This window comes from Poecilia formosa, unplaced genomic scaffold, assembly GCF_000485575.1.
Source record: "Poecilia formosa unplaced genomic scaffold, Poecilia_formosa-5.1.2 Scaffold143, whole genome shotgun sequence".
NCBI classification, from domain to species: Eukaryota; Metazoa; Chordata; class Actinopteri; order Cyprinodontiformes; family Poeciliidae; genus Poecilia; species Poecilia formosa.
In genome coordinates, this window is record NW_006800082.1 from 579,670 (window position 1) to 605,603 (window position 25,934).

The 25,934-nt window shown below is 40.7% G+C and overlaps 1 protein-coding gene and 1 long non-coding RNA gene across 2 annotated transcripts in view; one reads left to right on the forward strand and one right to left on the reverse strand.

Annotated features, from left to right (window-relative positions):
* Positions 1-25,934, reverse strand: part of cadm1a (cell adhesion molecule 1a) — a 416,025-nt gene that overhangs the window by 361,876 nt on the left and 28,215 nt on the right. The gene's annotated exons all lie outside the window — the stretch shown is intronic.
* On the forward strand, positions 4,829-22,074 carry LOC107837464 (uncharacterized). Its single transcript, XR_001663468.1, has 3 exons — positions 4,829-4,838; positions 21,004-21,007; positions 21,942-22,074. It is a non-coding gene; the product is annotated as an uncharacterized LOC107837464 (long non-coding RNA).

Consider the following 25,934-nt stretch of genomic DNA (forward strand, 5'->3'; position numbering starts at 1 on the left):
CCAGACATGCTTTGATCTGCAGTGAAGAGGCCAGACATGCATGACTGACTCCAGCAGGTTTCCACAGAACCGAAGAAAAGGGGAAAACCGGATGGAGCAGACAGTCCTCACTGCATCCAGCCCTCTTTATGGACCCGAGTGTATAATCTGCATTCAGTACATCTATTTCCAACAGCGCATTCACCTGGGAGCGCTTAGCAAATCACACTGTGCAAATTATGAGTGGGCAAGAAATTCAAAATTATGCAGATGTTTAAACTCGTAGGGCTTCACCGGTGATTGTGAAGGATATATTATGTTCAGGATATTTGTTTGCTTCTTGCTTTTCCACAGCAGCAGGTTTTGGAAGCAGCAGCTTTACTGATGTGTGCAGCTGAATAAAGTTCAACACAAATGGGTCAAAGTGATTAACCCACAAGCGTTTCCTCATCTGGTCTGGATTACATCACAACGCTTTTTGTTTCTGCACAACCACCTCTGGAAGGAAATCATTGAGCAGCACTCTGGTTCTTTCTGCACCAGATTCACAAAGCAGATAACAATAAGAGCAATAACAGCACAAAGAGTTGCTTTTTTTTATTTTACTTCTCTATATTATTTTAATAAAGGTCCAGGTTCTGTCCTCACAGGTGGAGGACTCTCATCAAAATGGAGCTTCTGAGACTCTAGAAGACAAAAACATTTTATCTGTAATTTAAGTACATTGATTAAAGTTAAAAATGTATCAGATGCTAAAATTATGTATATTATATCTGGGTTCCTTCAAGGGAAAAAAAAAAGTTATAAAAACTTGACAACCCAATACTTAGTAACATAAATAAGGTCAAAATTGTTTGTGTGTGTTTTGATGTTTCTATGCTGCAAATAAAATGCTTTTCAAATCAAGTTAGACTTTAATATCAAACTGTGTCTGTCTGACCAGCCTCTCATACTTAACTATGAAAATTCAAATGAACACTAATCACTCCAATATACTAAAAAGCAAAAATGTAAGATTTTGTGGGAAAGCTACAAAATATAAAGAACCAAAAAGCCAAAATTCAAAAACCAGCAATGGAGCAAGGAGAGGATCATTTCCCCGATTCCAGCGCCTCTCTGCCCGACTTCCTGGCCAAACGACCGGCAAAAACAAATGAGGTGGATGAGCAGAGCTTGGTGTCATCCAGCATGTTACTGTGGAATATTGTCTCTGCTGCCTGGATATGACATACAGCAACAGTCTTCAGTCAGAGGCGTCTCCAGATGCACTGTAATACTGACTGTTACTGGAGATCCTTCCTGTCCACAGCATCACCGTCCATAATGACTCACTGAAGACACGAGTTACGATCATGTTAAATTTCCCTTGTGATCAAGTTCATTTGAATTGAAATGTAAACATTCGTCTCGCTATGCTCAAGAGTTTTGTTCAAGTTAGCTTAGATGCTAGGCTAACTATACCTCACTTCCTCTCTGTTTTCAGATGATTCGCTGCTGATAACTCGTCCCCTGTAGGGTTCCAGCTAACGCTGTGCAGACCAAGCTAACAGAAGGTTGTTCTGAATGACCGGAGCTGCAGCAGCAGGTCAGACTGAACCAACAGCAGATTTTTTTTTTTTTTTGACGTCTCTGTTATGGTGAACATCCTGAGAGAGAGGACGTCACAGACGCCAGATTTGTTGCTTCATGTCCACAACGGACCAAACTCTTTGTGCTGTGCTGCTGGTGGAAGAGATAAAGTCTGGGTTATTTTTCTTCATTTCCTCTCCAGAACAGATTCCATTTGTTTTGAGTTGAAGACATTAATCAGAACAACATTTCTATCTACCCAATCTCCCTTCTCATTCTTGCTTCCGGGTGTCCTTTCCATGACTGGAGGCTTCGATGCTTTTACATTTTCACAGCAATGTCCCTTTATCTCCATCCTTTGTGCGGTTCTGCTGGCTCCATTACCTTTTCTCAACAAGCCCATTGTTTGCCAAGGTGCTAATGTCTGAATTTGACTTGTTCATCCATTGTTGCTGCGCTGTGTCACTAAATGAATCTGCCCAGCAGACAATGCGCTACATTATGCATATTTGGTCTTCTCAATTTAAGGATAACAGCTCTCGCCATTCACATGCAGGCTTGTGATGCAGGGATACGTTTCATTGTCGCCGCCTGTCACAGATCAGCGGCTGCTTCCATCAGCCTCCCTACCTTCCCTACAAATGCAGGAGGTGGTCCAAATCTCCGTTCTGACAGAACCAGAGTCCTTTCTTTCGTGCTGAAAACAAATTTACATGACTACTTGCCAAGCCGCTGCTAGAACTTGTCTCTTTTCATCCGTCGGTTCGGCTCGACACAAACTGGGCAACTTTCCCACCGAGACGCAGCCAAACGGAGGGAGATGTTTAAAGCGGGTTCCTCCATCATTTTTATCGCCGTCACTTTGGAAGTTTAAAAGCTGTTTTATAGATCTTTAAAAGTTGGTCGTTCACATTCATTGTTCATAAAGAAAAACAAAACAAAACAAAAAAAAAAAACAAAGTTGAATGTAGAGAGCCAGACAAACGGCAGTGTGACAGCTTCATTGATATTTCATCGTTTTACACCTCGCTGTCAGAATGCATCTATATTTGTGTATTTATACAGAAGAAATTAATTTTGTTTTTGTAGGATATGCATCGACGGGCAAATCCTGTGTGACATGTGGTGACATCTCATAGTGAAATCACAAATAGAAAAATCACTGTCATATTCAGTAAATTAAAACATGCGTCCCAATGAGTCTCATTCCTCAAATTAAAAAGTGCATTATGAAAATAACCTTCAAGTGGATATTAAACATACTTTTCATTAAGCCCATACTTCTCTTTTTAAAGAAGTTTGATTGGTCTGATGTAATAGTCTAATTTTAAATGTTGTATTTTCATTAACTTTTTGCTAGAATTCATTATTAAGAGAAGTAAAGGTGTTTAAACATCAGTCTAATTATTAACATGTTTCACTTGGTGATGTAGTTACTGTAGAAAATTAACTTTTCAATAATATTCTAATTTAATGCTATGAAAAACAGATTCAAGCAAAAAAAAAAAGATGGCAACAATCAATTCTGTCTTTAACAAGGGTGTTTTTTTACACATTTGTGTGTAACATGAGGCAGGTCATTTTTATTTTTTTTCACAAATTGAGTTCCTCCACCTCCTCTCTCAGATTAGAAATGCTTCTAGCCAGAAACATCCAATCAGAAACAGGAGGAGGGTCTTTATCTCATATACTCTCTGGACTCGGAGACGGTCGTAACAAATATTTATGAAACATATTTTTTTTAAAAGATACACAATGCAGCTTTCTGTCTGCAGACAAAGCTTCACAGAGCAACACAACAACAAAGCAGCCAGGCTGGCTAAGCTAAAAGTATCAGAGCTTTGCAAAATCACACACAGACAGACAATCGGTCTGTTTGTAAAAGAAGACAAGAGGAAGGAGCAGAACACTCTCGGAATGAATTGTAAAAATGTTGATTGTGTCCGAGATGCAGTGGAATGGCCTTGTAGACGCCAGTGGCCAATTTTCTGCTCGATTGCTTGAAGCTGATCTGTTTCCAGTCAGTAAACGGCTCCCACATAAACTACTAACAGGTTGCAGAAACAACACTCTTCAAGGTGGAAGTTGCTATTGAGTGGCCTTTAAGCATGCTGTGTGTGGTTAAACGTTAACCTGATGAGACGACTTCTCTCTGTGTTGGCATAAATAGGATGAGTGGACATTTGTCTAACCTTATTTAAATTCCAAAACTAAAATTAATTTGGAAGTTTGTCTTTAAACATCCCTCAACAGATGAAGGAATTGATATTAAATTCATTTTGCCTCATTGCTCCTGAAGCAACATCAACCATCTGCTGGTTGGAGCGAAACACTGAATTCTACAAACTTTTGACAACTCATTCACACAAACATGTATTCGTCTCTTGCACACAAAAAAGAAACTGCTGTCCCAGCAGAAAAGGACACCATGGGGACCGAGCTATCGCTGCAGGTCACATCACAGATAGCGGGTCATGAGGAGTCGCAGGCTAATGATGTAGCTGGCAGTTGGTGGTTCCTCGGTGGCTTGGCAGTCCTTGACCAGTATTCTTCTTAAGCTGATTTACCCAATAAATTGCTACTCTCACCCATTTCACATGCCGACATGAGGACAATTAGAAATGTGTGGAGAAGAACCTTTGCCTCTCATTAACTCAGGCCTGGAAACTTGGAGAGGGAGAGAAAAGAGCAGAGTAGCTCCCCACCCCCCATTCTGACAAACTCTACTGTCCCACTCTATTACGGCCAAGATGTGTCTCTTACTATATAGGGTGCCAATCAATAAGCTATTGGTTTGGCCTAGGTGACGTTATTGCTTTAGTTGCACTCCCTGGACTTGGATGAGAATGATAAATTCAGGGGGGACTGGAAGGTGTCAGGGCAATTAAGTCGGTTAAAGTGAGCTCAAGTAACGATTTCCATGCTAAACAGGCGAAGGCAGCGACCTGAAATAACCCTCACACTGGTGGCTTTGTCCAGCCCCAATGAGGGAGGCTGCTCAGGAAGTCGTCTCTGTGCGTGACTTCTCCTCCTGTAGGGTTACGGTAATGACTTGGTGAAAGAGCGAGCGGCTCCTCAAGCATGGCGAGGAGTGAAGCAGTGACGGCAGCCGCCCGCCTGTCCTCCAGACACCGGTAATATTTATCCTGACAAATACAGAGCGACCCAAGCAGGCAGCCAACTAATCCCCCAATGCAATAAATTGTCTTTTCCCTTGTGGCATAATATTTGTCTGCTAAGTTTCCACTAATCCATACACACTCGGAGTAAAATGTGCCTTTGAGAAAATGGTAATTCAGAACATAAAAAGCAGAAATGTTGATGTTGTGGTGGAAAGTTTTTGCTCCCTTACAGATGTGTCCCGGTTTTTGTCTTGCTTTAGTAACTTGACAGTAATGAGGCCTGAAACGTTTACCTGTGACAAAACGCAAAAGAAAAAAAGACATTTGTGAGGAATTGCTGATCCGCTCAGTAATGACAATAAAAACTATGAAAACCAGGGAATAGAAAAAAGAGAAGAAGATGAGTCTGATGTCAGACAGGAGACGTTCGGCCCGTTTCGCTCGTCAAAATGTGTTGAGGTTCATTTGCAGTCGTCTTCGTCAAACAGAAGAAAGACTTTCAGAGTTTATCCAAGTGAATTTAATAAAAAAAAATCACAGGAATTCAGGACATTCACAAAAAAAAAAACAGAACAATCAGACAAACAGAAAAATTGTCATGTTATTTGAAGGAATTTTAATTTGTAATTTTATGCTGCACTGCTTGAAAATAATTGCTGTCAAAAATGCCACTACAGTTTAGAAAACGAAGCTCTTCAGGAGCTTCAGACGGCGCTTGTGTTGCACGCAGACGAGTCAACGTGCAAAACCAATAAACTCAAAATCTCAAGTGTTTTATAACACTTGAGATTTATAACATATTTGTTTGTAGTCTAATTCCCGTAATTTGCAGTTATCTGTCAAAACCCTGAACATATCACACAATTACAACAAATTAGCGTTAGTATCCATTTGTTAACATTGCCATACTTCATTTTAGGAATCCAGAACTTAAATTATAAATTAAAAACAGAAATGTGCTGATAAGAATAATTTCCTGCCAAAATGAGATCTTCTGAAGCAGGCATCAGCGGCGATGTAACGAGCTGGTCAGAAACTAAATAGTGAAGCCAACACTCTTTGGTGTGGAAGACATTACTTGGGGAAGAAGACTCAACGTTCAGTATTTTCAGAACGAGGTGTGCCACCAACACTGAAGCGTAAACAGGCGGCTCAGGAAAAGCTGATGTTTTTCAACTTTTGAGCTTCCAGCTTTTGGTCCGTTATGGAAAATGTTGGATTTAGAAATCTTTGTAACATTTAGGAAATCTCAGATTAAAGGCATGATCTGTAGAAAACACACACGAGGCCCTCTGTTTATTTGCTGCAATACTAATAGCTAACACAGGATGCTACACACAGTATACTTCTTTTTTTTTTTTTTATAAACTCAGTGACATTACATTTGCCAATAATAGAAACTTATCAAAACTCTCATTCTCGCTGCCAATCTTGCACTTCTTAAAGATAAATCTGCATCATTTAAAATCTGATTTTACATGTAAAAACAACAATAATCCAAAACCTACATCATTAAAATGAGCCACTAAATAAAAAAATATTATGCTTCCTGTTATGAAGCATTAATAGACACTAACCAACATTAATTAAATGAACTGAAACCAGAGACATGAGCATTTACAGCATCAGAGGCTGTGTTCTTGTTCTTTGGGAGGAAATATTTTTGGGTCAAGCTCACAGATGGGGCCTGTTGTTGATTCCTCAGCGGGTGTTAAACTTTTAAACCTTGATGCGTTTCTCTTAAATGTGAAGCTTTTTTGTTGGCGCTGCTCCACATGATGCTCCGTTAACACAGTGGCCTTGGTAAGCTGTCAATAAATACATTTCTTCCTCATTGATCGCAAGCCATCTATAGGCAGCAACAGGGGGAATGTAGTTCCCCAAAGCACAGCTCCCACCGCCTGGGAACTCCTCTCTAAAGCAGCCTTGCTCTCTTAAAAGGTCATGTTTACAGATCATTAATAGAAACTACATGTTTTTTTTTTTTCCCCCAGCAGTTATTTCAGACATTCGTTCCCAAGCTGCTGCTGATGGGTTTTTATTCAACAACTCACAATCCACTCCTTTTTCTCTGTTTGGTTTGAGATCTACATTTTGAACCAACTTTCTGTCTGCATACAAGACAAATCTCCAGTGTGGAGCATTTAACAGGAAAGATCAAGGTTTAAGAGAACAATAAAAGTATTTTTGCTTTTAGAAATGATAAAAAGAGAGGATCTAACAGGATTCAAAATCTATGTGACGTATGGTACTATAGCCAATGTCTTCACATCCCTAAAGTAGGCCTAGTAAAGGCTAATTAAAGGGTCAGAGTAGCATCTATTTTCTTTAACACGGAGCCCGTAGTTAAAATTAAATGGTTAACCTTGTTAACAACCACAGGGGATCTTTTATTCACTACAAGAACCTTTATGAGCCAATCAAAGGCAGAGTGTTTCCTCTAAAGACCTCCCAGCAGAGCTTTACATCAACGCATCACGGCCTTGGAAAATAAGAATTTCATCCTTTTTATGGTTTATTTTGACTTTCTATATGTGGAGTTGAACAATTTGACAACATATTACATTTTACACATTTTACATTTATTGTGAGGATATTCAGGAAACTGCCAAGACTCAAGTGGGCCATGAACTGGAAACTGCTTGCAAGACCAGTGTCACCATCAACAGTAAAACCAGTTTATCATCAACATGGGCTGACTGGGTATTGGCAGAGTCATGCTGAGGGACGGTGGTGCTGGTCCAATGGAGTAACCAGGAACAAAGTGAGCCTCCAAATTCAAACTTCACCTCTGACAGTAGGACGGGTATGAAAGTGGACTCAGACGGGTTTCCAACTTGAACATGATGCCAAATAGGTATGAGACTGGATCAATAGGTGAATTTATAAAAAATCTACCAACTACCAAGAAGATTGGTGAAATGTTCAGTCAACCAGAAGCTTGAACAGGAAGAATGAAGTTAAGGTGGAACCCGTTTAACCCAAATATTTGTGTCAGTATGACCCATCGCCTCTCCTTGTAGCTGAGGGGAGAGGTCCAACTCCTGAAGAGACATGAGGTTAATATCCATATTCACTAAATTGAATAGACTGATCAAAACCCTTGAATGGGTTTCTTAATGGGAAAAACGATTAAGTGTGACGTTAATGAGGAGAGATGAATTTGAAAGAGTTTCATCAAAGACGTTCAGTTATGTTACCATGTAGCTTTGACACAATTAAAGGCAGGCATTTCATTCGTCATCAACAACAGGCGTGCCCTAAATTTTAAGTTTTATCCTTTTTTTTTTACAAGGTTTTTACATGCACACACACACACACACACACACACACGCACACGCACACGCACACGCACACACACACACACACACACCTCCTGAGAAAGCCTACAGGTGGTAGATGATAAGCCAAGCTACTTTATAAAACATCCACATCCGTCACTCTCCCACCGCCTTTACCAGCATCCATTACCGTCAAAACCTCAGCATTCCTCGATCCAGCTGACAATTAAACAGGAACACGGCTGAACGGAAGACACCATCAGCCCCAGTTCTGTATAGGTGAACGTCAATCATCTCGTCATAATTACCCCCTCGCACCGTGGAGAAACCTTTCCAGCTAGATACGAGCGGCATGTGACTGTGAGCGGCGCGTCGACAAAGCCGGGAGTCTGCTTTGGTTGATCGCACCGACTCCTGCAGATAGATCACACAGAGCTGCTGGCTCTGGGAATGCCCTCCGTGGCTCTTATGCAGATATATGCTGTCACCCAGGATGATGAACCTGTCGGCTGGGCAGCAGTGGTTACAGCACTGCTGACAGGGAGTCATTTCTGCACGTCCCGGGGAGGAAAGTCTGGATCTGTGCATCGGGACTACTGCTGGATCCCCAACGTTTCTTTATTACACTGCAAAAACACAACAACTTACCAGGTACTTTTGGACTAGTTTCTAGTGCAAATACCTAAGTACCATTCAAATAAGTTAACTTTTAAGTAACTTTTCAGCCACATATAGGTTGTTTAAATGTCAACAATTCCTAATATCAATGAAAAACATCTAGTTATAAGTGAAACAATAAAGACATTTTAAATTCCAACATGGGACAATGTTCAGATGATTTCATTTTCATACATAGAAAGTAATTATTGACTTAAAACAAGCTCCCACATGTTGCTGAAAAGTCTCTTGTAAGTTTGTTTTCTCTTATTTTAAGTGTGCCAACATATTTGCAATAGAAACTGAACCAAATTTATTTGGTAAAATTTTGTTTTCGTAGTGTTCATTGTCCCACCTCCAAACTACAAGTTCTACGGTGGCCAACGCTGTCCAAATGCACAGCAAACGGCAAAATGTCCTGCAAAAGCAGGAATGACGTAATCTCCAAAACAAAAACAGAACGTTGCTAACTATAATGTATTTTAAATGAATACAGTTTTTAATTTAATGGTGAAAAGTAGAACAGAGATTTCAAAATCTGATAAGTTGATTTGGATCTCATCATGAATCAAGTGTTGTCTGCAGTTTAATCAATTGTTTAGAACATAAAGTCAGTTTAGAGTTAAATAACCCACTCTAGCCAACAGCAGGTCAGTTTTACAGCTTCTATGTATAATCAGGTCTACATGTCAACCCTATAATGGTTCCTTTTTTTTTTATAGTCACCACAAACCGGGTTATTTGTTAAAGTGAAAAATGATTCAGTGAAAGATTTTCTTCACAAGTGTTATTAATCTTTGGTGATCGTTCATTTGAGGCGCGTCAGGGTGAAATTCACAGACACTCAGAGTCGAGAAGCTGAACTAAAACAGGAACCGATGCTGTGAGCAGGAGGTGTGCTCACACCAAAGACGGATTCAAATATTTGATGCCTAAATTACACACAGATTAGTCAGCTATCAAAAACTATTTCTGTCTGCAGCCTCTGACACTTTTAAACGCCGACAAAGGAGTTGCATTTACATCAAAACCAGCATCTTCAAGCTGCAGTCAGGGAATTCATTGTACATCTACGTGGGCAAATTATAAAGCTAAAGCAATCAAACCGACGTCTTAAGAAACTAATAAACTATGTGATCTACAGTGTTGAAAATTTTGCCAGAGGACCATAAAGTTGAGGTCAGCCCTGTCTCTGCCTAAAAAATGTCAAACTGTAGCAAAGTTTAACAACAACTGTCAATTACTGAAATTAAATATGTGATTTTATAAGTGAAAACGTCAGAGATTGAAATCATAAATAAAACTCCAAAGCTTCAACACGGTGAATGACTGAGGAGTGAGTGAGCCGCCGCTCAACAGCATCGCCTGGTTGGATTAAACCGGGCTACACGCTGGAGAGCTGCTGCCTGCTAAATGTTTAAACAGCTCAGAACCTACTTAGCAGCTGCTTAGACCACCAACAACATCAGCACTCATCTAAACTTAAGGCTCTGCTTAATGAACACGACCCTGATAACAGGAAAACATCGGGCCGCTCAGGAGGGAAGTCAACCAGCAGCTTCGTTCTTTACTCACCGCTGTCTCTCTGAACATGAAGTCAAATGTATTGTTAAAGATAAAGTTTGACATGTTGATGTCGTCAGATTAGACTAAATGTAATCTGGTGTAGGTTAGGAGAGAATTTAATAGTTTGTGCTAAAATGGGAGCTAAACCAGTGTAATATTTAGTATGAGATGATCTGTGGGGCTTTATTGCACTTAGAAGAAATGAAGCTTTTCCCACATTTTAAAAGCATCTGCAGCTAAAAGTAAAGGAGCATTTCTTCTAACTTTAACAGTCAATTGAGCATTTAAAAGTCAAATACAACAACTTGACGCCCATGAAGTGTCCATGGCCTTCCTGAAAATCCAGATATTTGTGATGTAAACCAGATTCTGACAGACTTCAACATGAACTCTGACGATTTGGATTTTTTCTGACGCCACGAACAAAAGAAGGATACAAAAAAAAACGTTTCCACGTGTGGCACACGCACAGCATTCGGAAGACGTTCCTGCTCCTCTTGGTGTTTTCTTCTCGTCTTTTTATAAATGTCACTGTTGCACCATATTTAACTTTGACTGGCGTAACATTTACAACAAATGACTTTATTATTTCGGTGATTTAACGGAGTATTCAATTTTTAGAATAGTCGCAGACCTCATTACAAATCGGAAAGCCTGAGTGCAGACATAAAACCAAGGAGTTCTGTTTTAAATAACTGCAAATGAATAACATCTTTAATATGTGCATGTAAAATTTTACAAGTGTTAAATACGATTAAAATCCAATAATGGACCGAAATGTTATTCTTCTGAGGAAATGAGGAAGCATCATGCATATAAACAGCAGCAGCGTCAGGAGCAGAACTCACTAAAATCTCACTGTTGGATTTGCAAAATGTGATTTATTATCCCAATATAACTTATTTTATTCTGGTTGGCTGTTTGCAGAGAGAAATGCAGGAGAGGATAGTCTCTCCGGCTGCTGGGTCAGGTTTCACCAACATCTAGCAGGCTGTCCTAACGCTAAACGAAACTTAAAACCGAGTGCAAACATTAAATTAATCTTTTCTGTTATTGTGAAAATAGAACAAAATGTCATACCTTATGGGCTGCGGTGATAATTTACGGCCCGGCCACGAGATAATGTGAAGTAGGACAATCACGTTGAAGCTTAACATCAGTTATGACGCTGACCTTTTCCTATAATTGCAGTAAAGAAGTGTGAGCCATTTCATTAGGCCTGCAATATCAAACCGTTTGGATATTTTACACTCAGAAGTGTGATTTATGAATGATTGCTCTGTTTCTGCAAATGGAAAGGTCAGGCGCCGAGCCTGGGCTCCTTTTTGGAAATAAAGCACTTGGCCGAGCAAATGAAACAAGACAGCGATTAGAATGTTAATAGTGGAGCGACAGGCAGCGAGGCTGTGCTCGGGGATGTTTCTGGCATGAAGTGGAGCAGCTCAAGAGTACAATGACGAGAGCCGACATGCTTGGCCCTCGCATAACCTGTGCTTTTGCCTGAACTGGGCCAAACCCATAAAGACAGTCACTGGGAGAACACCTGCTAATCTGAGAGCAATGAGTGAGCCGCTGTCAGCTCAATATCTCTTTCTCCCCTGAATGAGACTCGAAGTACATTCTCTCTCAGCTATAATAACGTCTAACAGCAATCGATAAGCTGAAAATACTGAGCAAACATTAAGAAGAACCTCAACCCAAAACCAGCATTGAGCTCATTAGAGTGAGGGTTCCTACATTTTCACAGATTTTTAAACATGAGACGTGGAAAAAAAAAATTACATGCAGGGATGCACTGATGCATGCACAGTTATATGGATTATTTTTTTGCATGAATGCAGAGATGGACAGATGGATGGATTCAGATGTAAACAATACTCAACCAAAGGGACTATTATTTCCTCCTCGGTTATGTACATCCATCTGACAAAAAATAACCACAAATCATTACTTTACTCACATGTTTCCCTTTATTCTATAAAATATTTAAATGTATTTATGTGTGTGTGTAAAAAAAAACAAAAAACAAAGCTTGTTTGTGCCTGTTTGTGCTAAATGAAGGCTACACAGCAAGGCTGCTCTGCTTCACAGCATCTGCTCTCTCCAGCCTTGGGGAAGTCATTTGAAAGTTGCTAACATCAGGATTTGACGATGTGGGAGAAACTCACAGGGTGACTGGTGGAATATAGATGAAATATAGAGCAAAACGCAGCTGCAGCAAAGCACAAATGGCAGCAGGAATCAAAATCAGCCTGAGATAGAGCTATGGCATTACCGTCAATGTCTTTGCTATTGTTTTGTGTGCGGGTATTTAAATCAGCATCATTTTCCTGAAACAAAAATAAGGTCCAAAATTTGGCGGAAGTAGTAAAGGAATTTATTATATTAAGGAGAAAAATGGAGCATAACCAATTTGACGCTCTTTGGAGTGACAGTTTGTACAGATTCTCTGGTCTCATGCTAAGCTAACGGCAGCTATCCGAAGATCTAAGTTGGAATAAAGCTGCATATGATTCCATGATCCATCAGTGAAACTTTGTTTTGTAGAAAGCCGACGGCCCAGTCATCCATCATGCTGGCCATCAACAACGGCCGAGCGCGACAGCCCAAGCACAGCTCGCCGCCTGTTGAGCCAATACAGGAGAGCAATTTTTCCCCCTGATTGCCATCCAAATAAAAAGCAATGGTTTGGAAAATGTGCTGACCCCGGAGTGGCCAGCCTCTGGCGAGAATGCCTAGGAGTCAGACATGCTCTGTGCTAGGACTTTAACAAAGAGCTGGGATGACTGTGGGAACTGGAGCATGCTGGGAAACAATGCACGAGACCCGACCCCGGCGACCTTTCCCTGCTCCTCCTCCAGCTTCCCACTCCTCAAGTCTCCCTCAGCCTCATTCTCCTTCCCTCACCAAGAGAAAAACTTCATATCTGGCCAGCATTTATTCCACGAACATAAGCTAATGCATAATGACATTCTCCTAATTACATCTTACTGTTGCCTAATCATACTTTAAAATTTAATCTGCTTCTGTGCTTTTAGCAGCATTACGCTGGGCTGTAAAAGCACCAATTACAGACCATGAGTTTACGTTGAAGGGATATTATGGCATGATTTATGACTTCTAATCACAACAAACCAATAATCCAGCTTCTTGTAAATACGTCTTAATTGTGTTTACAGGTGCACTGAACCTTGGCAAAGATTATGAGATTATGCAGTCACACATGATGGGATTTCAGAAGAATAAATGGAAGTGATCGTAGTCGCGAATATCCCGATTCTGATTCACCTTCTCGGAGGTAAATCTGGCAAATTGAAGAATATTCCATGTGGATGGATTTGGTAAGTCCAGAGTTCAGCCTGACCCCCTTAAACCATCTGAGAATTAAAAACTTTCTGGCCTAATCATGGTTGAGAAAAAGCTGCTCGACAGCCAAGATGCTGCCTGGCAAAGCGTAAGATTGGTTCATCGCTGACACAACCGAGCAGCAGCAGCCAGAAATCACAATGCACCACTAGTACCGGACTGAATAATTAAAGGAACTATTTTTTTTTTCTCAGGCAATCCACCAAACCCCGGCAGAAGGTGGAGAAAACTGAAGCAGTGAAGGAGAAAAGAAGCGATGCTGCCGCTGAAGGTCCGGCGAGTCGCTCACCGAGGGCACTTTCACAACAGACTCCATTTTGGACGATTTTTGGAAAACATGAAAAATAAAATGTGTTCGAGACATTTTTGAAATATTACTTTCCCATTTCAGAGATTGAAGGATTAAAATTTTCATCTAACACCCTTTCTTGCTTCATTACTTCTGTGGAAAATACTGCGTTTTGCAGTCATTTTATCCCGTTTACCAGAAAGTTTCAAGCAGAAACTTCAGTGCCACTTCTGTAAATCCACCAGTCCTATGATGAAGGTTTTTTTTTCCCCATATGCTTCTATGCTTAAAGTTTGTGGCCGACAAAGTTTTAAGTATAGTATACCTAAAGTCTTACATCTTCGACTGCAAATCAGGTTTATTTGCAAACAGTACCAATTAGCAATTTTTGCAATAAACAAATTATTGCAAATAAAATCCATCAATACAATATTACCAATACTTTGAGATAAACATTCAATGCAACTTTCATAGATTTTTGGAGTATAACAGTGGCTCAACTTCTTCATGACGATCCTCTCTAGTCCTTAGCAGAACATCCTTTTCGTCATGACCTGCTGATCGTGTCTGATCCAGTCAGGATCAGGTCGAGCCCCAAGCAGAGGAGTTTCAGTATTTTGGGGTTCTAATCACAGATGAGAGCAGGAGATGGACTGGTGGATTGGTGCAGAGTCTGCAGTGATGAGAGCGTTGTGCAGCCTGCTGTGGTGAAGAGAGAGCTGAACTGAAAGACTAAGCTACTGATTTACCAACAGCTCTATGTGCGATTTGGGATTCCCCTGATGGAGCTGGTCCAGGTGGCTGAGCAGAGGGCAGTCTGGGTCTGTCCTTTGGCTGCTGCCCCCATGACCCAACTATGACCCGACCACAACCCATTAAAACAAAGGTAATGGATAGACCTACCGCAAACACGAGTTTCTCGACGTTATTGAGGAATCGTTGCTCAATCTAAAACAGTGATGGACTCAGACCTGAACCTTCAGAGACACATAAAGACAATTACAAAGTCAGCCTTCTGTCACTTGAAGAACATTTCCAGAATTAAAGGACAAATGTCCTAGAAAAATCGAGAGAAACACATCTGTGCACTTATCTTTAGTTGCATTGATTACTGCAACAGTGTCTTCACAGGTCTGCCTACAAAAAAAACAAAAAAAAAAAACATCCAGCTGCAGCTGATCCAGAACACTTCTGCTGGCATTCTCACTAAAACCAGGAAGACAGAGCACATCACCCAGTTCTTCCACTGAGAGAATAGACTTTAAAATACTGTTAGCTTAGCACCACAATACATTAAAGATCTGCTGCTATGGGATCAACCTTCCAGGCCTCTCAGGTCTTCTGGTTCTGGTCTGCTCTGCATTCAAAACCAGAACCAAACATGGAGAAGCAGCGTTCAGCTTTTCTAGACCACAAATCTGGAACAAACTTCCAGAAAACAGCAAAGCAGCCGAAACACTGAGTTCCTTTAAATCAAAAGTAAAACACCCCTTATTTAGAATAACTGGAACATTGACAAATATGATGTGTGTTGATTTTGATGACAGGATTTGACAAAATGTAATGTTTGTTGCTCGTTTCATAATTGATGATGTCTTTATGATGTGAAGCACTTTGAACTGCTTTGTCGCTGAAATGTGCCTACAAATATATTCGACTTGACTGAAAAGCCATCTACTAACAGAGACGTCTGATAGAGTCCAAGTCGGGTCACTTTGATGACCAGAGTCTTTCAGGACTTCCTCTCAAAACGCCTTCTTCTTAACCTTCAGAATAATTTTCACTCATTAACTTCCCCGTAAAAGTATCAGATCACTGAGATGTAATCTCCATGGATACAAGCTCCAGCCGTCGGTGTGCATTTTTCACCAGGCTGTTTAAGTTTATTCCACATAAAAAATGTTCTGTGACACACTCGGCATCACAAGGAGCTTCCTTTCCACTTTGACTAATTTACAGGCTTTCGAAGCTGAAGTGGTTTTGAATCATAGCTTCAAAAAGTGACTATTACATATTATCACTGATGCACCACTCACAGCTGCTGGTCATGAATTAAATATGATTAACATGTGGAAAGTGTTATTTTCACATTTTATATCATCATGATGATGTTTGAGACAAGGACATTTTATTAGCTTAAAAACAATCCTCACATAATCAGAAAGGAATGATGCTGTAGACTTTGGTAGAAGAAGATGAGGAAACCAGACCCAGCAATTCTGTTTAGAGTTTGATGTTTATATTGTTTGTCAATTTAAAACGTAAACAATGTTAACCTCGGTCCTGAAGTCAGATGTATTCTTAAAACTGTATATCCATTTCTAACCTTTGATGTCATTTTGTCTTTATTAAATAAAAAAAAAGATAATGTTTTGTAAAACTTAGTTGAAATTTGAAGATAACCACAGTAGCATGGTTAGCTATGCATGCGTTGTCATGACGCCAAAATGTTCTTGCGAACTGCTATGAATGAAGGGAGATAAATCATGGATAATAATAGAAGCATAATTGGATGATAATTATGAATTTTCCATTTAAATCTGTTTTTATTACAAAAAGAGGCCAAATGGAAGCATGTGATAGAATATAGGTATAAAACCATCAATCAGGTCTGAAGAGCAGAAAAAGGTAACATTTTATAACTAATAATGAAACGTTAAAGAGGGAAGATTACCAATATCCAAAGGTTCAATAGGAAAAATGACGTTAATAAATGCTACAATGAGTTGAAAGAAAATGATCTTTTTCACTTTGATAAACTCATAAATTAAGGCTTTTTGATTGTTTTAATTCATTTGCTTCATTTAAACTTTCTAAAAACAGTTAGTTGCAGTAAAAGCATTCCTCAAGCTTTCCACATTCCTGTCTGGTTGCATATAAAGTCCTCAGAAAGCAGCAGACCCCCGGGCCGCTCTGATTCCGCCTCACTGGGCCGCGACTGGAGAGAGTTGCATAAGACTCCGGCCAGACAAATTAATCTGTTCCTGTTTTTGAGGCTGCCATCACAGACATTAATCCAGAGTCATGCTGTTGCTCTCCAGTTTCATAACTATGCTGACAGCCACCATGATGTTATCCGGCTTGTTTCATTCCCTTCCTGACCCGTGGCTCGTGCGGTTTCTGACGCATCTACAGAGCAACCTGCCGTTGGGGACGTCAATCCAGTTCTTCATTTTTATTACAGTTTCTCTTCTCCTCAGGTCAGGAATAAAAATATTTTCCCTCCTTTAATGACATTAAACCTGCACCATTTAATTAAAGCTTTTCGTTTACTTCACAGGCGATATTTAATTCTGTCCATATGCATCTAAATGCAGCAGGAAATATTCTGGAGTGCATCAAACACATCTAATGTCAATGCACAGTGAAAATGCACAGTTGCCAGGGGTAACGGGCCATTGTCCGTGTTCTGTCAGTTAGGTTTTTGCACCATGTCCCATGTTGACCTTCTGTCCTCACTAAATGGCGTTTTGAAAGAAGATTGAATCAAAGTGCAGGGAAGCGGCTTGTGTTGGTGAGGCGGTGGGTGGACAATAAGCCTTACGGCCAAGGCCGTTACCTCAGAGGCCTGTGGGCTGGCCATTCATCCCAGCAAACAAAGACAAGGGACGGAAGCAAGAAAATGAATATTTAGACGTTTAAAAAAAAACAACAAAACACATCAGCTGTGCTGCTGGAGAAATCCAAGTATTAAAAACGCCTTAATGATCCTGGAAAACTCAACCAACTCAAACCAGCGAAAACAGAAACGTCAACATTTTAATTCAAGATTGATTCATCAATCTGTCTGGCTGATTTCTACTAATCTGAACCTCTCAGAAAACAAAGCTCAGTTTATTCAGAGGCTGCACCGATACAGATTTCCAGTTTTCTTTGAGGTCTGATGAACCAATTTTTTTTTTCTTTTCTTTTTTCTTTTTCGGACTCAAAATACAGAAAGACAAAACGAGGGCTGCATGTTCCCTGATGGAGGTAGAGTGGTTTGGGACAGCAATCACAGGAAATTGTTTAAATTCCGTAAAAATGCTTCCAACTGCGTGTTTTAGTAGTCCAACACCAAATATACACCATAATATGCATTAATACTCTGTCACAGAAGGCAGCATTGTGTTCAGCCAATCAGCATCAAGCTCCTTCACAACCACTAGTAAATAGCATGTCAAGTAGCATTGTGCCTCAGTATTTCAGCTGCCTAAAAGTTTGAATTTTCTGTAGAATATTTTAGATGTGCTCCATGAAGAAATCCAGGAATAGTTTGGAGTTACGGCCCACAGAAAAATCTGCATTTTCTATGAAACTCAGAGTTCAAAGTTCATCCTGTTGATGCGTTTTTAGACCAGAAAGGTGGAAGCTCTTGGTTTTCATGCTGATTTGCTTGAAACTGTACAACAATAATCAAGTTTTATTCAAAAAACAGAAAAGCAACATTTTTTCATACAGTTACCAAAAACAACAGCAGGATATGGATTACTTTCTTTCAGCCAACTGAGTGGCAGTGTGCAGCAGCAGCTAGAGGAGGGGGCAGTGCTACGCTCCTCATACTGTAGGAAAGATGTGACTGAAAATGTAAGTGATTTTAAAGTATAAAACTGGGCGTACCGTGGGACACGGATAAATAGTTTTGATTAGAAATAAAGTTCTGTTTGCTTTGCAGTGTGGAGAGGTGAGGACGAGGCAAGCGGAGGCTGAAGGGGAATTTTCAGAAGGATTTTGTGTTTGTTCTGCTCCTGGAAACCATAGGAGTTAAAGAACTCGCATGCAATCAGAGCCTCAACAAAACAAACACAAAGAGGTTGCTGACACAGAAAAACTGGCAGCGTAATAGAGCTTCTCTTAACTGCATGCTGCTATTTTTTTATTTTTTCTAATGGATAAATTTAGTGGTACATGTGAGCGTAGATGCTAAATGATGGAATCTCTGCATTCGCTCTCACCCACAGCTCCCCCCCCCCACCCCACCCTCGGAGCAGACTAAATGCAGTGGGGCCGTTATGTAACTCCAGCTGTTTCCACGGTTCAGTTAATGTTCTACCAGAGGAAGTCTGCGCCATGCTCAGGCTCTACGCCTCCGACCCCGGCGGGGGAGCGGGGCCTGGGGGGGAGCAGCTACTGTCACAAACTCCTTCAGTCAACTTAGCACCATGTCAGTTTGGTGGATATTCTAATCTGACCCATTTGTGACGGGCCGTGTTGAGTTTCTTCCCTTTATGTGGAAGAAGACTCTGGTGTTTTAGCTTCAGGTAGAGTTTATCCAGTTCAGGTTAAAACCACTAAAGCGATTTAAAAAGGAATCAATAATGGAGATGACTGAAGGAAAGAAGTTATCTTCTTTTATTTTCTGCAGATCCTAAGGGATTTATCCTTGGTGCTAATTGGCTAAAGAGCAGACATAAGGAAGGCTGTGGATGTTAGCTTCTGCTGTAGCTCCAAAACAGCTTCCACTGTGTTTATTAAATCATATTAAGGTATATTTGTTTGGAATAATAAAATAGGCAGGTCTAAGCATTTTTAGAGGTGGTTTTATTCACCAGCAGCTGTGGACCTTAACCTCCATGAAAACCAGGAGTCCACTGTACAGGAGAAAGTAGAAATCCAAGCATGCAAATTGTCCAATTAGGAATCTGCTCCATAATCAGAGTGGTGACCAGGAGCCCAGTCGTCACATTGGCTGAGCTGCAGAGGTTCGGTTCCAGCGGGATAATTAGGACTGCTCAACTCCAGCAAATTGGAGAAAAAGTGTTTAAAACGTCTGATTCCATAAAAGTTCCTCCAAGACCTTTAGAGTGTGAGCAACAAATTTCCCCTTAGCTCCTCCATCACTCCTCACATAGAGCGTCGCCCATCAGATTTTCTAATCAAAGATAACCTGATAAAGACGGGAGGAAAGCTGACTTGGTGTTCAACACCCTCCTGAACTCTGGGGACGCACCGATCCACTTTCATCACTACTGATACCGATACAGATATCTGAGGTTTAGTATCAGTTATTGCCAACTTTAGACAGAAAAACAGCTGAACTGATTTAAAAAGTTTCTCTTTTAATAAGCACAGATGTAAGTGTACTCAATTACAAATGAGAGGCAACAACGGATACACAGATTCTTTACCCAGGGACGCTGCTCTTCAGTAACTGCCCCTCTTTGTTTCTTAAAGGGTCTGGAGTGGCCTAGTCAAAGTCTGGCTGTCTGAACCCTTCAATGTGGCCGAATTAAAACAATTCAGTCAAGAAGAGTGGACAAAAAATGTCTCCTCAGTGATGATGTCCTGCTCGTCTTCTACCAGAACAACGCTCCATGTTTACAGCAGAAACTTATGATCAACTGCAAAAACTGATTGTTTTGAAAAGATGCAAAGAGTCACAATGAGAACCAACATGGCCAATCAGTTTGGGTCTACGACCTGCATCAAATATTCACCAAACATCGACCCGCTTTAAGCCTTTTGGCTGATATTCTGGGACAGTTTAATGCGTTATTTTCAAATCTAACCAATTCACAGCTAATGCAGCTACGGATTCCTTTGACATCGTGGATAGGACAAGCCTACGTGAAAAGAGACGGAATGAGGAGCCGGGCCGACTGGATGGAGACGCCAGGGTCTCTGAAAGCTGAAGTCTGGGGTTCTTTTTACAGATTAGTTTTCCAGATCAGTCCAAGCAGCTCTTTCCCTGGGGGCTGAGCAGAGGAGAGGAGCGTGTAGGAAAGGCTTTCATTCCGACGCAGCGCTGCCAGTGTTTCCATCCCACAGCCACGGATGCTCAGTCTCCTTCCAGAACCGGCTCCCAGAAACACAGGCTTTTCTGCTGTAATGCAGACTAAATCTCTAATTACAAATTTGGGCTGGAGTTGCAGAAGTCATAATTATGGCGCCTGTTATTATGCAAATTAATTGGCTGATTCCAAAGAATTAATTACCTCTTGTCTCAAGTTTGATTGGCAAATCAGAGTTTTCCGCTTTTATTTCTTATGTTTGGGTTCATTTCCGTCCTGGCGGAGAGAATGGGATTAGACGGAAACAAAGGGCGATGCAGACGCCACATTGCTTGATGTGTATTAACTGAACTGGACGGAGAAAAGCAAAAATTTAGCTTTTTTTTTTTTTTTTTTTAAATGTGCCAGACAATCGATATTTGAAACTACAGACCTCTAAGCTCACTGCTCCCCAATGCACAAAGTCAGGTCCATAAATATTCCGGCTTGGCACAGCGTACTGACCCAAACCCCAGCGGGATGAGCTGGAATACGAGCTGCCAGCCTGATCTCACCACCCAACATCAGTGACACACCTCACCAACACTCCTCTGGCTGGGCTGCAGAGAATCCACAGCAGATTCAAAGACTCCCACGAGAGTTTGAAGGATCGCACTGTAGAATATTTATGTCCGTGGTTCAGGCAAATAGAGACGGACCAGCGACCTGAAAGTCGTACATCTTCAGGTACGAGTTCGATGAGTTTACAGTGAACACATTCATTACAGAGAATTTAGGGAGAGGAGGTTTTATCTGTTTTAATAATAAGGAACAAGCAAATATTTTCTCAAATGTCATCAAGATCATCAGAAATGATCATAAAATGTGGGAATTAAGGCAACTCTAAACGGGTGAGTTTTTAGTCTTGATTTAAAGGAACTCAGTGTTTTGGCCGTTTTGCACGTTTCTGGTAGTTTGTTCCAGATTTGTGGTGAATAGAAGCTGAATGCTGCTTCTCCATGTTTGGTTCTGGTTCTGGATGCAGAGCAGAACAGGAGGACCAAAGAAACCAGAGGCAGGACTAACTCGGACCATCGGAGGGAAGCTTTTTGTCATCCAGTCTCTTTGGCAGAAAGACACAATGAAAAACAAACTAGTGACCATCACCCTCATTTTATTGTCGAGCTCCTTTTAATTTATTGTGCCACTAATTGATTTGTTTATGACAAACCTCTCTGGAATGCATTCTGGTTAATGTGTTGTTGTGGTGCGAAGCCGTTCAGTGATTTATAAACTAACAGTATTTAGTTAACAGGTTGTTCTGCCCAGGTCCCTCTTGAAAATGAGATCTAGATCTCAACAGGGTTTATCTGGTTAAATAATGGAAATAATTTTTTTTTTAAAGTCTCTTCTCTCAGTGAAGGACTGCAGAGCTGGGTGATGTGCTCCATCTTCCTGGTTTTAGTGAGAACGCCAGCAGCGCTCTGGATCAGCTGGAGGATTTTTTAGACCTGTGAAGACACTGCTGCAGTGACCAATGCGACTAAACAAACACATGAATGGGTTTCTCTAGATCTTGTTGAGACATTAGTCCTTTAATCCTGGAAATGTTCTTCAGGTGACAGAAGGCCGACTTTGTAACTGTCTTCATGTGGCTCTGAAGGTTCAGGTCAGAGGTCATCACTACACCCAGATCTCTGGTTTCCAGCTGTAATAATTGAAGTTGTGTGTTGACTCTAGATTGTTCCTCCTTAGGTCCAAAGACAATAACTTTAGTTTTGTTTCTGTTCAGCTGGAGCCATTCAGTGTACATACACACCTGTATGATGAGTTGCTGTTAAATACAGGGGTTATTGTGCAAAATGATGTTAAACTGATGGGCAAGAAGTATATATACTAAAGATGTTCAGACTAGAAAAGACATCTGGAGTAAAGAAGAAAGTCAATCTTGTAGTTTACATCTGTAACTCTCCAGCTCCACAACAGAGGTCAACAATAGGTATTTAAATAGAGTTGTTTCACCTCACCCTCCTTGACATTTTCTAAGTTAGTCCGCCTCCAGGAAAGCATGAAAAGCGCGGCACTAATCCCCGCCTCGGATCCGACTCGGTACCTCCGGTTCATCTCCAGCAGGAGTCGAAACAAAGGCCTGTCAAATGAAATGCAAGAGCAGAGAGGCGGCGCACAATGTGGTCCACCTGAATGACTGAAATGAACTGGACCTGACAAAGCCGAGGGGAATGAGAAAGGCTCCCGTCAACGCTCTGAAGCCTGATTTGCTTCGCTGAATGAGAAACACCTCAAAGCTGGAAGAAATAAAATCCTTCAACTCCTCGATTTGGCTTAAGAAATTAGACACGTGCTTTCTATTCTTCTCCAGTCATTATCAGTGGATCACAACAGCACCAAGAATTACCAGTTTAATTGCTTCTGTTAAACACACCAAGACAGGCAATTGAAGAACTATTGAGCCCATCTCCAGTCTGTGAACCGGTGGCCGGTTCAGCGTCGGAGAGGTGTCACGGCAAAACAATCCAATCCGCCCAGCGCATCACGACCCAGCCTCGGTTTCTCCTGCAGCGGGCCCTGCAGCTGTCAGCGGCAGCGCTAATTACTGGACCAGCAGGAGAAATTTCCGCATTACAGAACCCTAATTTCGTCTGTCGAACATTTAAATTCCTTCGTCCCTTTAGAAGATAACAGGAGCAATTAAATGCAACTCAACCTTGGTGAGATTGCACTCCTGAGAAAGGCAGCCGAGGAAGAGCAGGTTCACCGCCTCGGAGAGCAAAAACACAATATGGTGGAAAATAAGAAAAAGTCGGCTTTGTCCAACACGAGCCACCAAAATTCACACTTCTTATTCAATTTAACAAGCAGAAGTGTGGAGGAAAAACGGCTGAAAGCTTCACAGGAAATTAACCAAAAAAATCAAAAAAACTTTTTTTTTTTAACTTGAGTACTTAATTTTTAACCTCTATGACAAATCTTTGAAAAACCTTGAACAATCTGAGCTACAACTAAATTTTATTTTCAGTAGTGTATTTTTAACCGAATATAAAAGAGGACGCAAACAATGTCAAAGAGTTACTGCTGCTAAAGGTTGTAGTACCAGTTGCTGAATTTTGGGATGTACATGTTTGATTACTAAATGTCGATGCTCTCTTCTGGTTTGACCTATAAAATCTGCTAAAGAACAGGCCAATGATCTGCAAAACTACAGAATTAATGAGGCTCATACTCAACATTTTAGGCATTTTTTTCCCCCTCATCTAAATCTCTGGTTGTATAAATGTTATTAGAAAAATCACATCGTCATGCGCACAGATAGGAACAGCAGCAGGTTTTCTTGGTGTGGAAATGTACCAGACGACGCGTCGATCCGCAGACCCGCTGCACACTGTGGGGATTCAGATCAGAGCACATCTTCTGCACGCAAATCAACCAAACTGCACTATTGATCTCTGTAAAAGTATATTGTTTTAATTAGTATGTGGCGAATATGCTGACAAACAAAAGATAGGTAACACTTAAAGCTATGGCTCCTCTAAGTGCTCGGCCGCCGCAGCAGAAATCCATCCCAGTGGCTAAACAATAACATTGAGATAGGATGATGCACGGATCAATATTTAGGCATGAATGTAGCTGCTGAATCGTCCAATCGATGCCACAGACATACAGTAATTCCTAAGAGCACTTGGCTGCAGGAGTAATCTGGGCCTCTGCTGTACCACTACATGCTCTCAGCCCAACCTGATACTTGTTAGTCCTCAACTAAACCCTTCCATAAAAACCAAGGCAGCTTTTGTTTTTAATGAAACCGAAGAGCTTCCATCAGATTCACCTCCATGTTTCCTCTGGTTAATAACAGAAAATATGTCAGATAGATCATTAAAATCGCACAAGTGTGATTCTCTGTTTCCTTGGAGATTTATGTTTACTTATTCCCACTGTGTTGGTTCTGTTTACTAAATATATCTGCTCATCTTACAGTTAAATACAGTCCTACAGTCTTTCCCATAGTACCTGCAACAGGTAGGAGTCTTAATGAACCACACTGGATTAATTGTTTTCATCCGGTTTTATAACAACTCAAATGAAGAATGATTCATTACCAAGAAAATTCAAATACAGTAAACAAACATGGCTGAGTTTGGTACTCCTCTCAGTTTGATTTCTGCAATAAAAAACATTTTATTTAGAGTCAAGAAGTGAGGCAAAATATACATTAAAATGAAAACTTTTCATTAAAACACTTGTAATGTATGCTAATTACCTGGAAATTAGAGGCTACCATGGAAACCCAGTATTCACAGATGGTTGTGGTCCAGAACCTCAGGAAAAACCCGGATGCCACTGTAAACACTTACATTTCTAAAATCTTAAAATACTTTTAAACTAGATGCCAAACAAAGTGCCAGTCATTCAAGTTTCACAGAGATGCCCCTCCCCCACGCGTTGCCACACGATGTCTGTCAGCGAGCTGAAATAGAAGAGTCAAACTTCTTCCTTCCTCACTTAAAACCCCCCCCCAAAAAACATACATTTTCAAAGTGCGGGCAAAGAATAAAATAATAAACACATGACAACTTTGGCTCACAGGTATTATTTTCTGTCACATAAAAAAAACTATAGCGACATGCCAGGTAAACGGCTGACAGGACGACAGGTGATCTACTGGAGCAGATAGCTTGACCGGCTAACCAACTACCTGGATGCATCGTGATAGAGCTATGATATTCTACACAACATCTACAATATAACCAAAATACTAGTTCTTAGTCAATTCTGCACATTGAACAACGTTGAGATTACACCAAAGAACTGTTGCCGTTTCCTTGGAGACACCTGCAGATGTGGTTCAGCAGAGCCTGATGTGGGACAACCTCCTAATCCTCCTCCTTCCTGCCATGTGTCAAATGTCTAACCAAAAAAAAAAAAAAAAAAAAAAGAAAAAGACACCTGCTGCATGAATTTAACAACAAGCAGTGTAAATGTCTGTTTATGTAAAAATGTGTTAGCGGATGAAATTTCAAACATTAAAAGCTGTAACAAACTGATGGTGTGAGTGTGCTCACCCTGAGCTGAAACTCACCTTCTGACTCAGATTTAGCACCAACTCTGGATGGAGTCAATCAGAACGCTACAACTAATGCTCACCCACAATAACCTGCTAATGCGCTTTGCATTTCAGAGCCTTCTCCTGACTGATACCCTTATGCAATTAAACAATTTTGAAATGTTGTAACCTCTCTGCAAGTGTCAGGGAGATAGATCACAAGAAAATACTAACATGAAACCTCAACTTCAATTCTCTGTCTCATGATTTGTGCATTTTTATTTTTATTTTTTGTGGGAGATCATTTTTCTAAAATATTCCAAAGAAAATGTAGCTTGGAAAGCAGAAATATTTGCT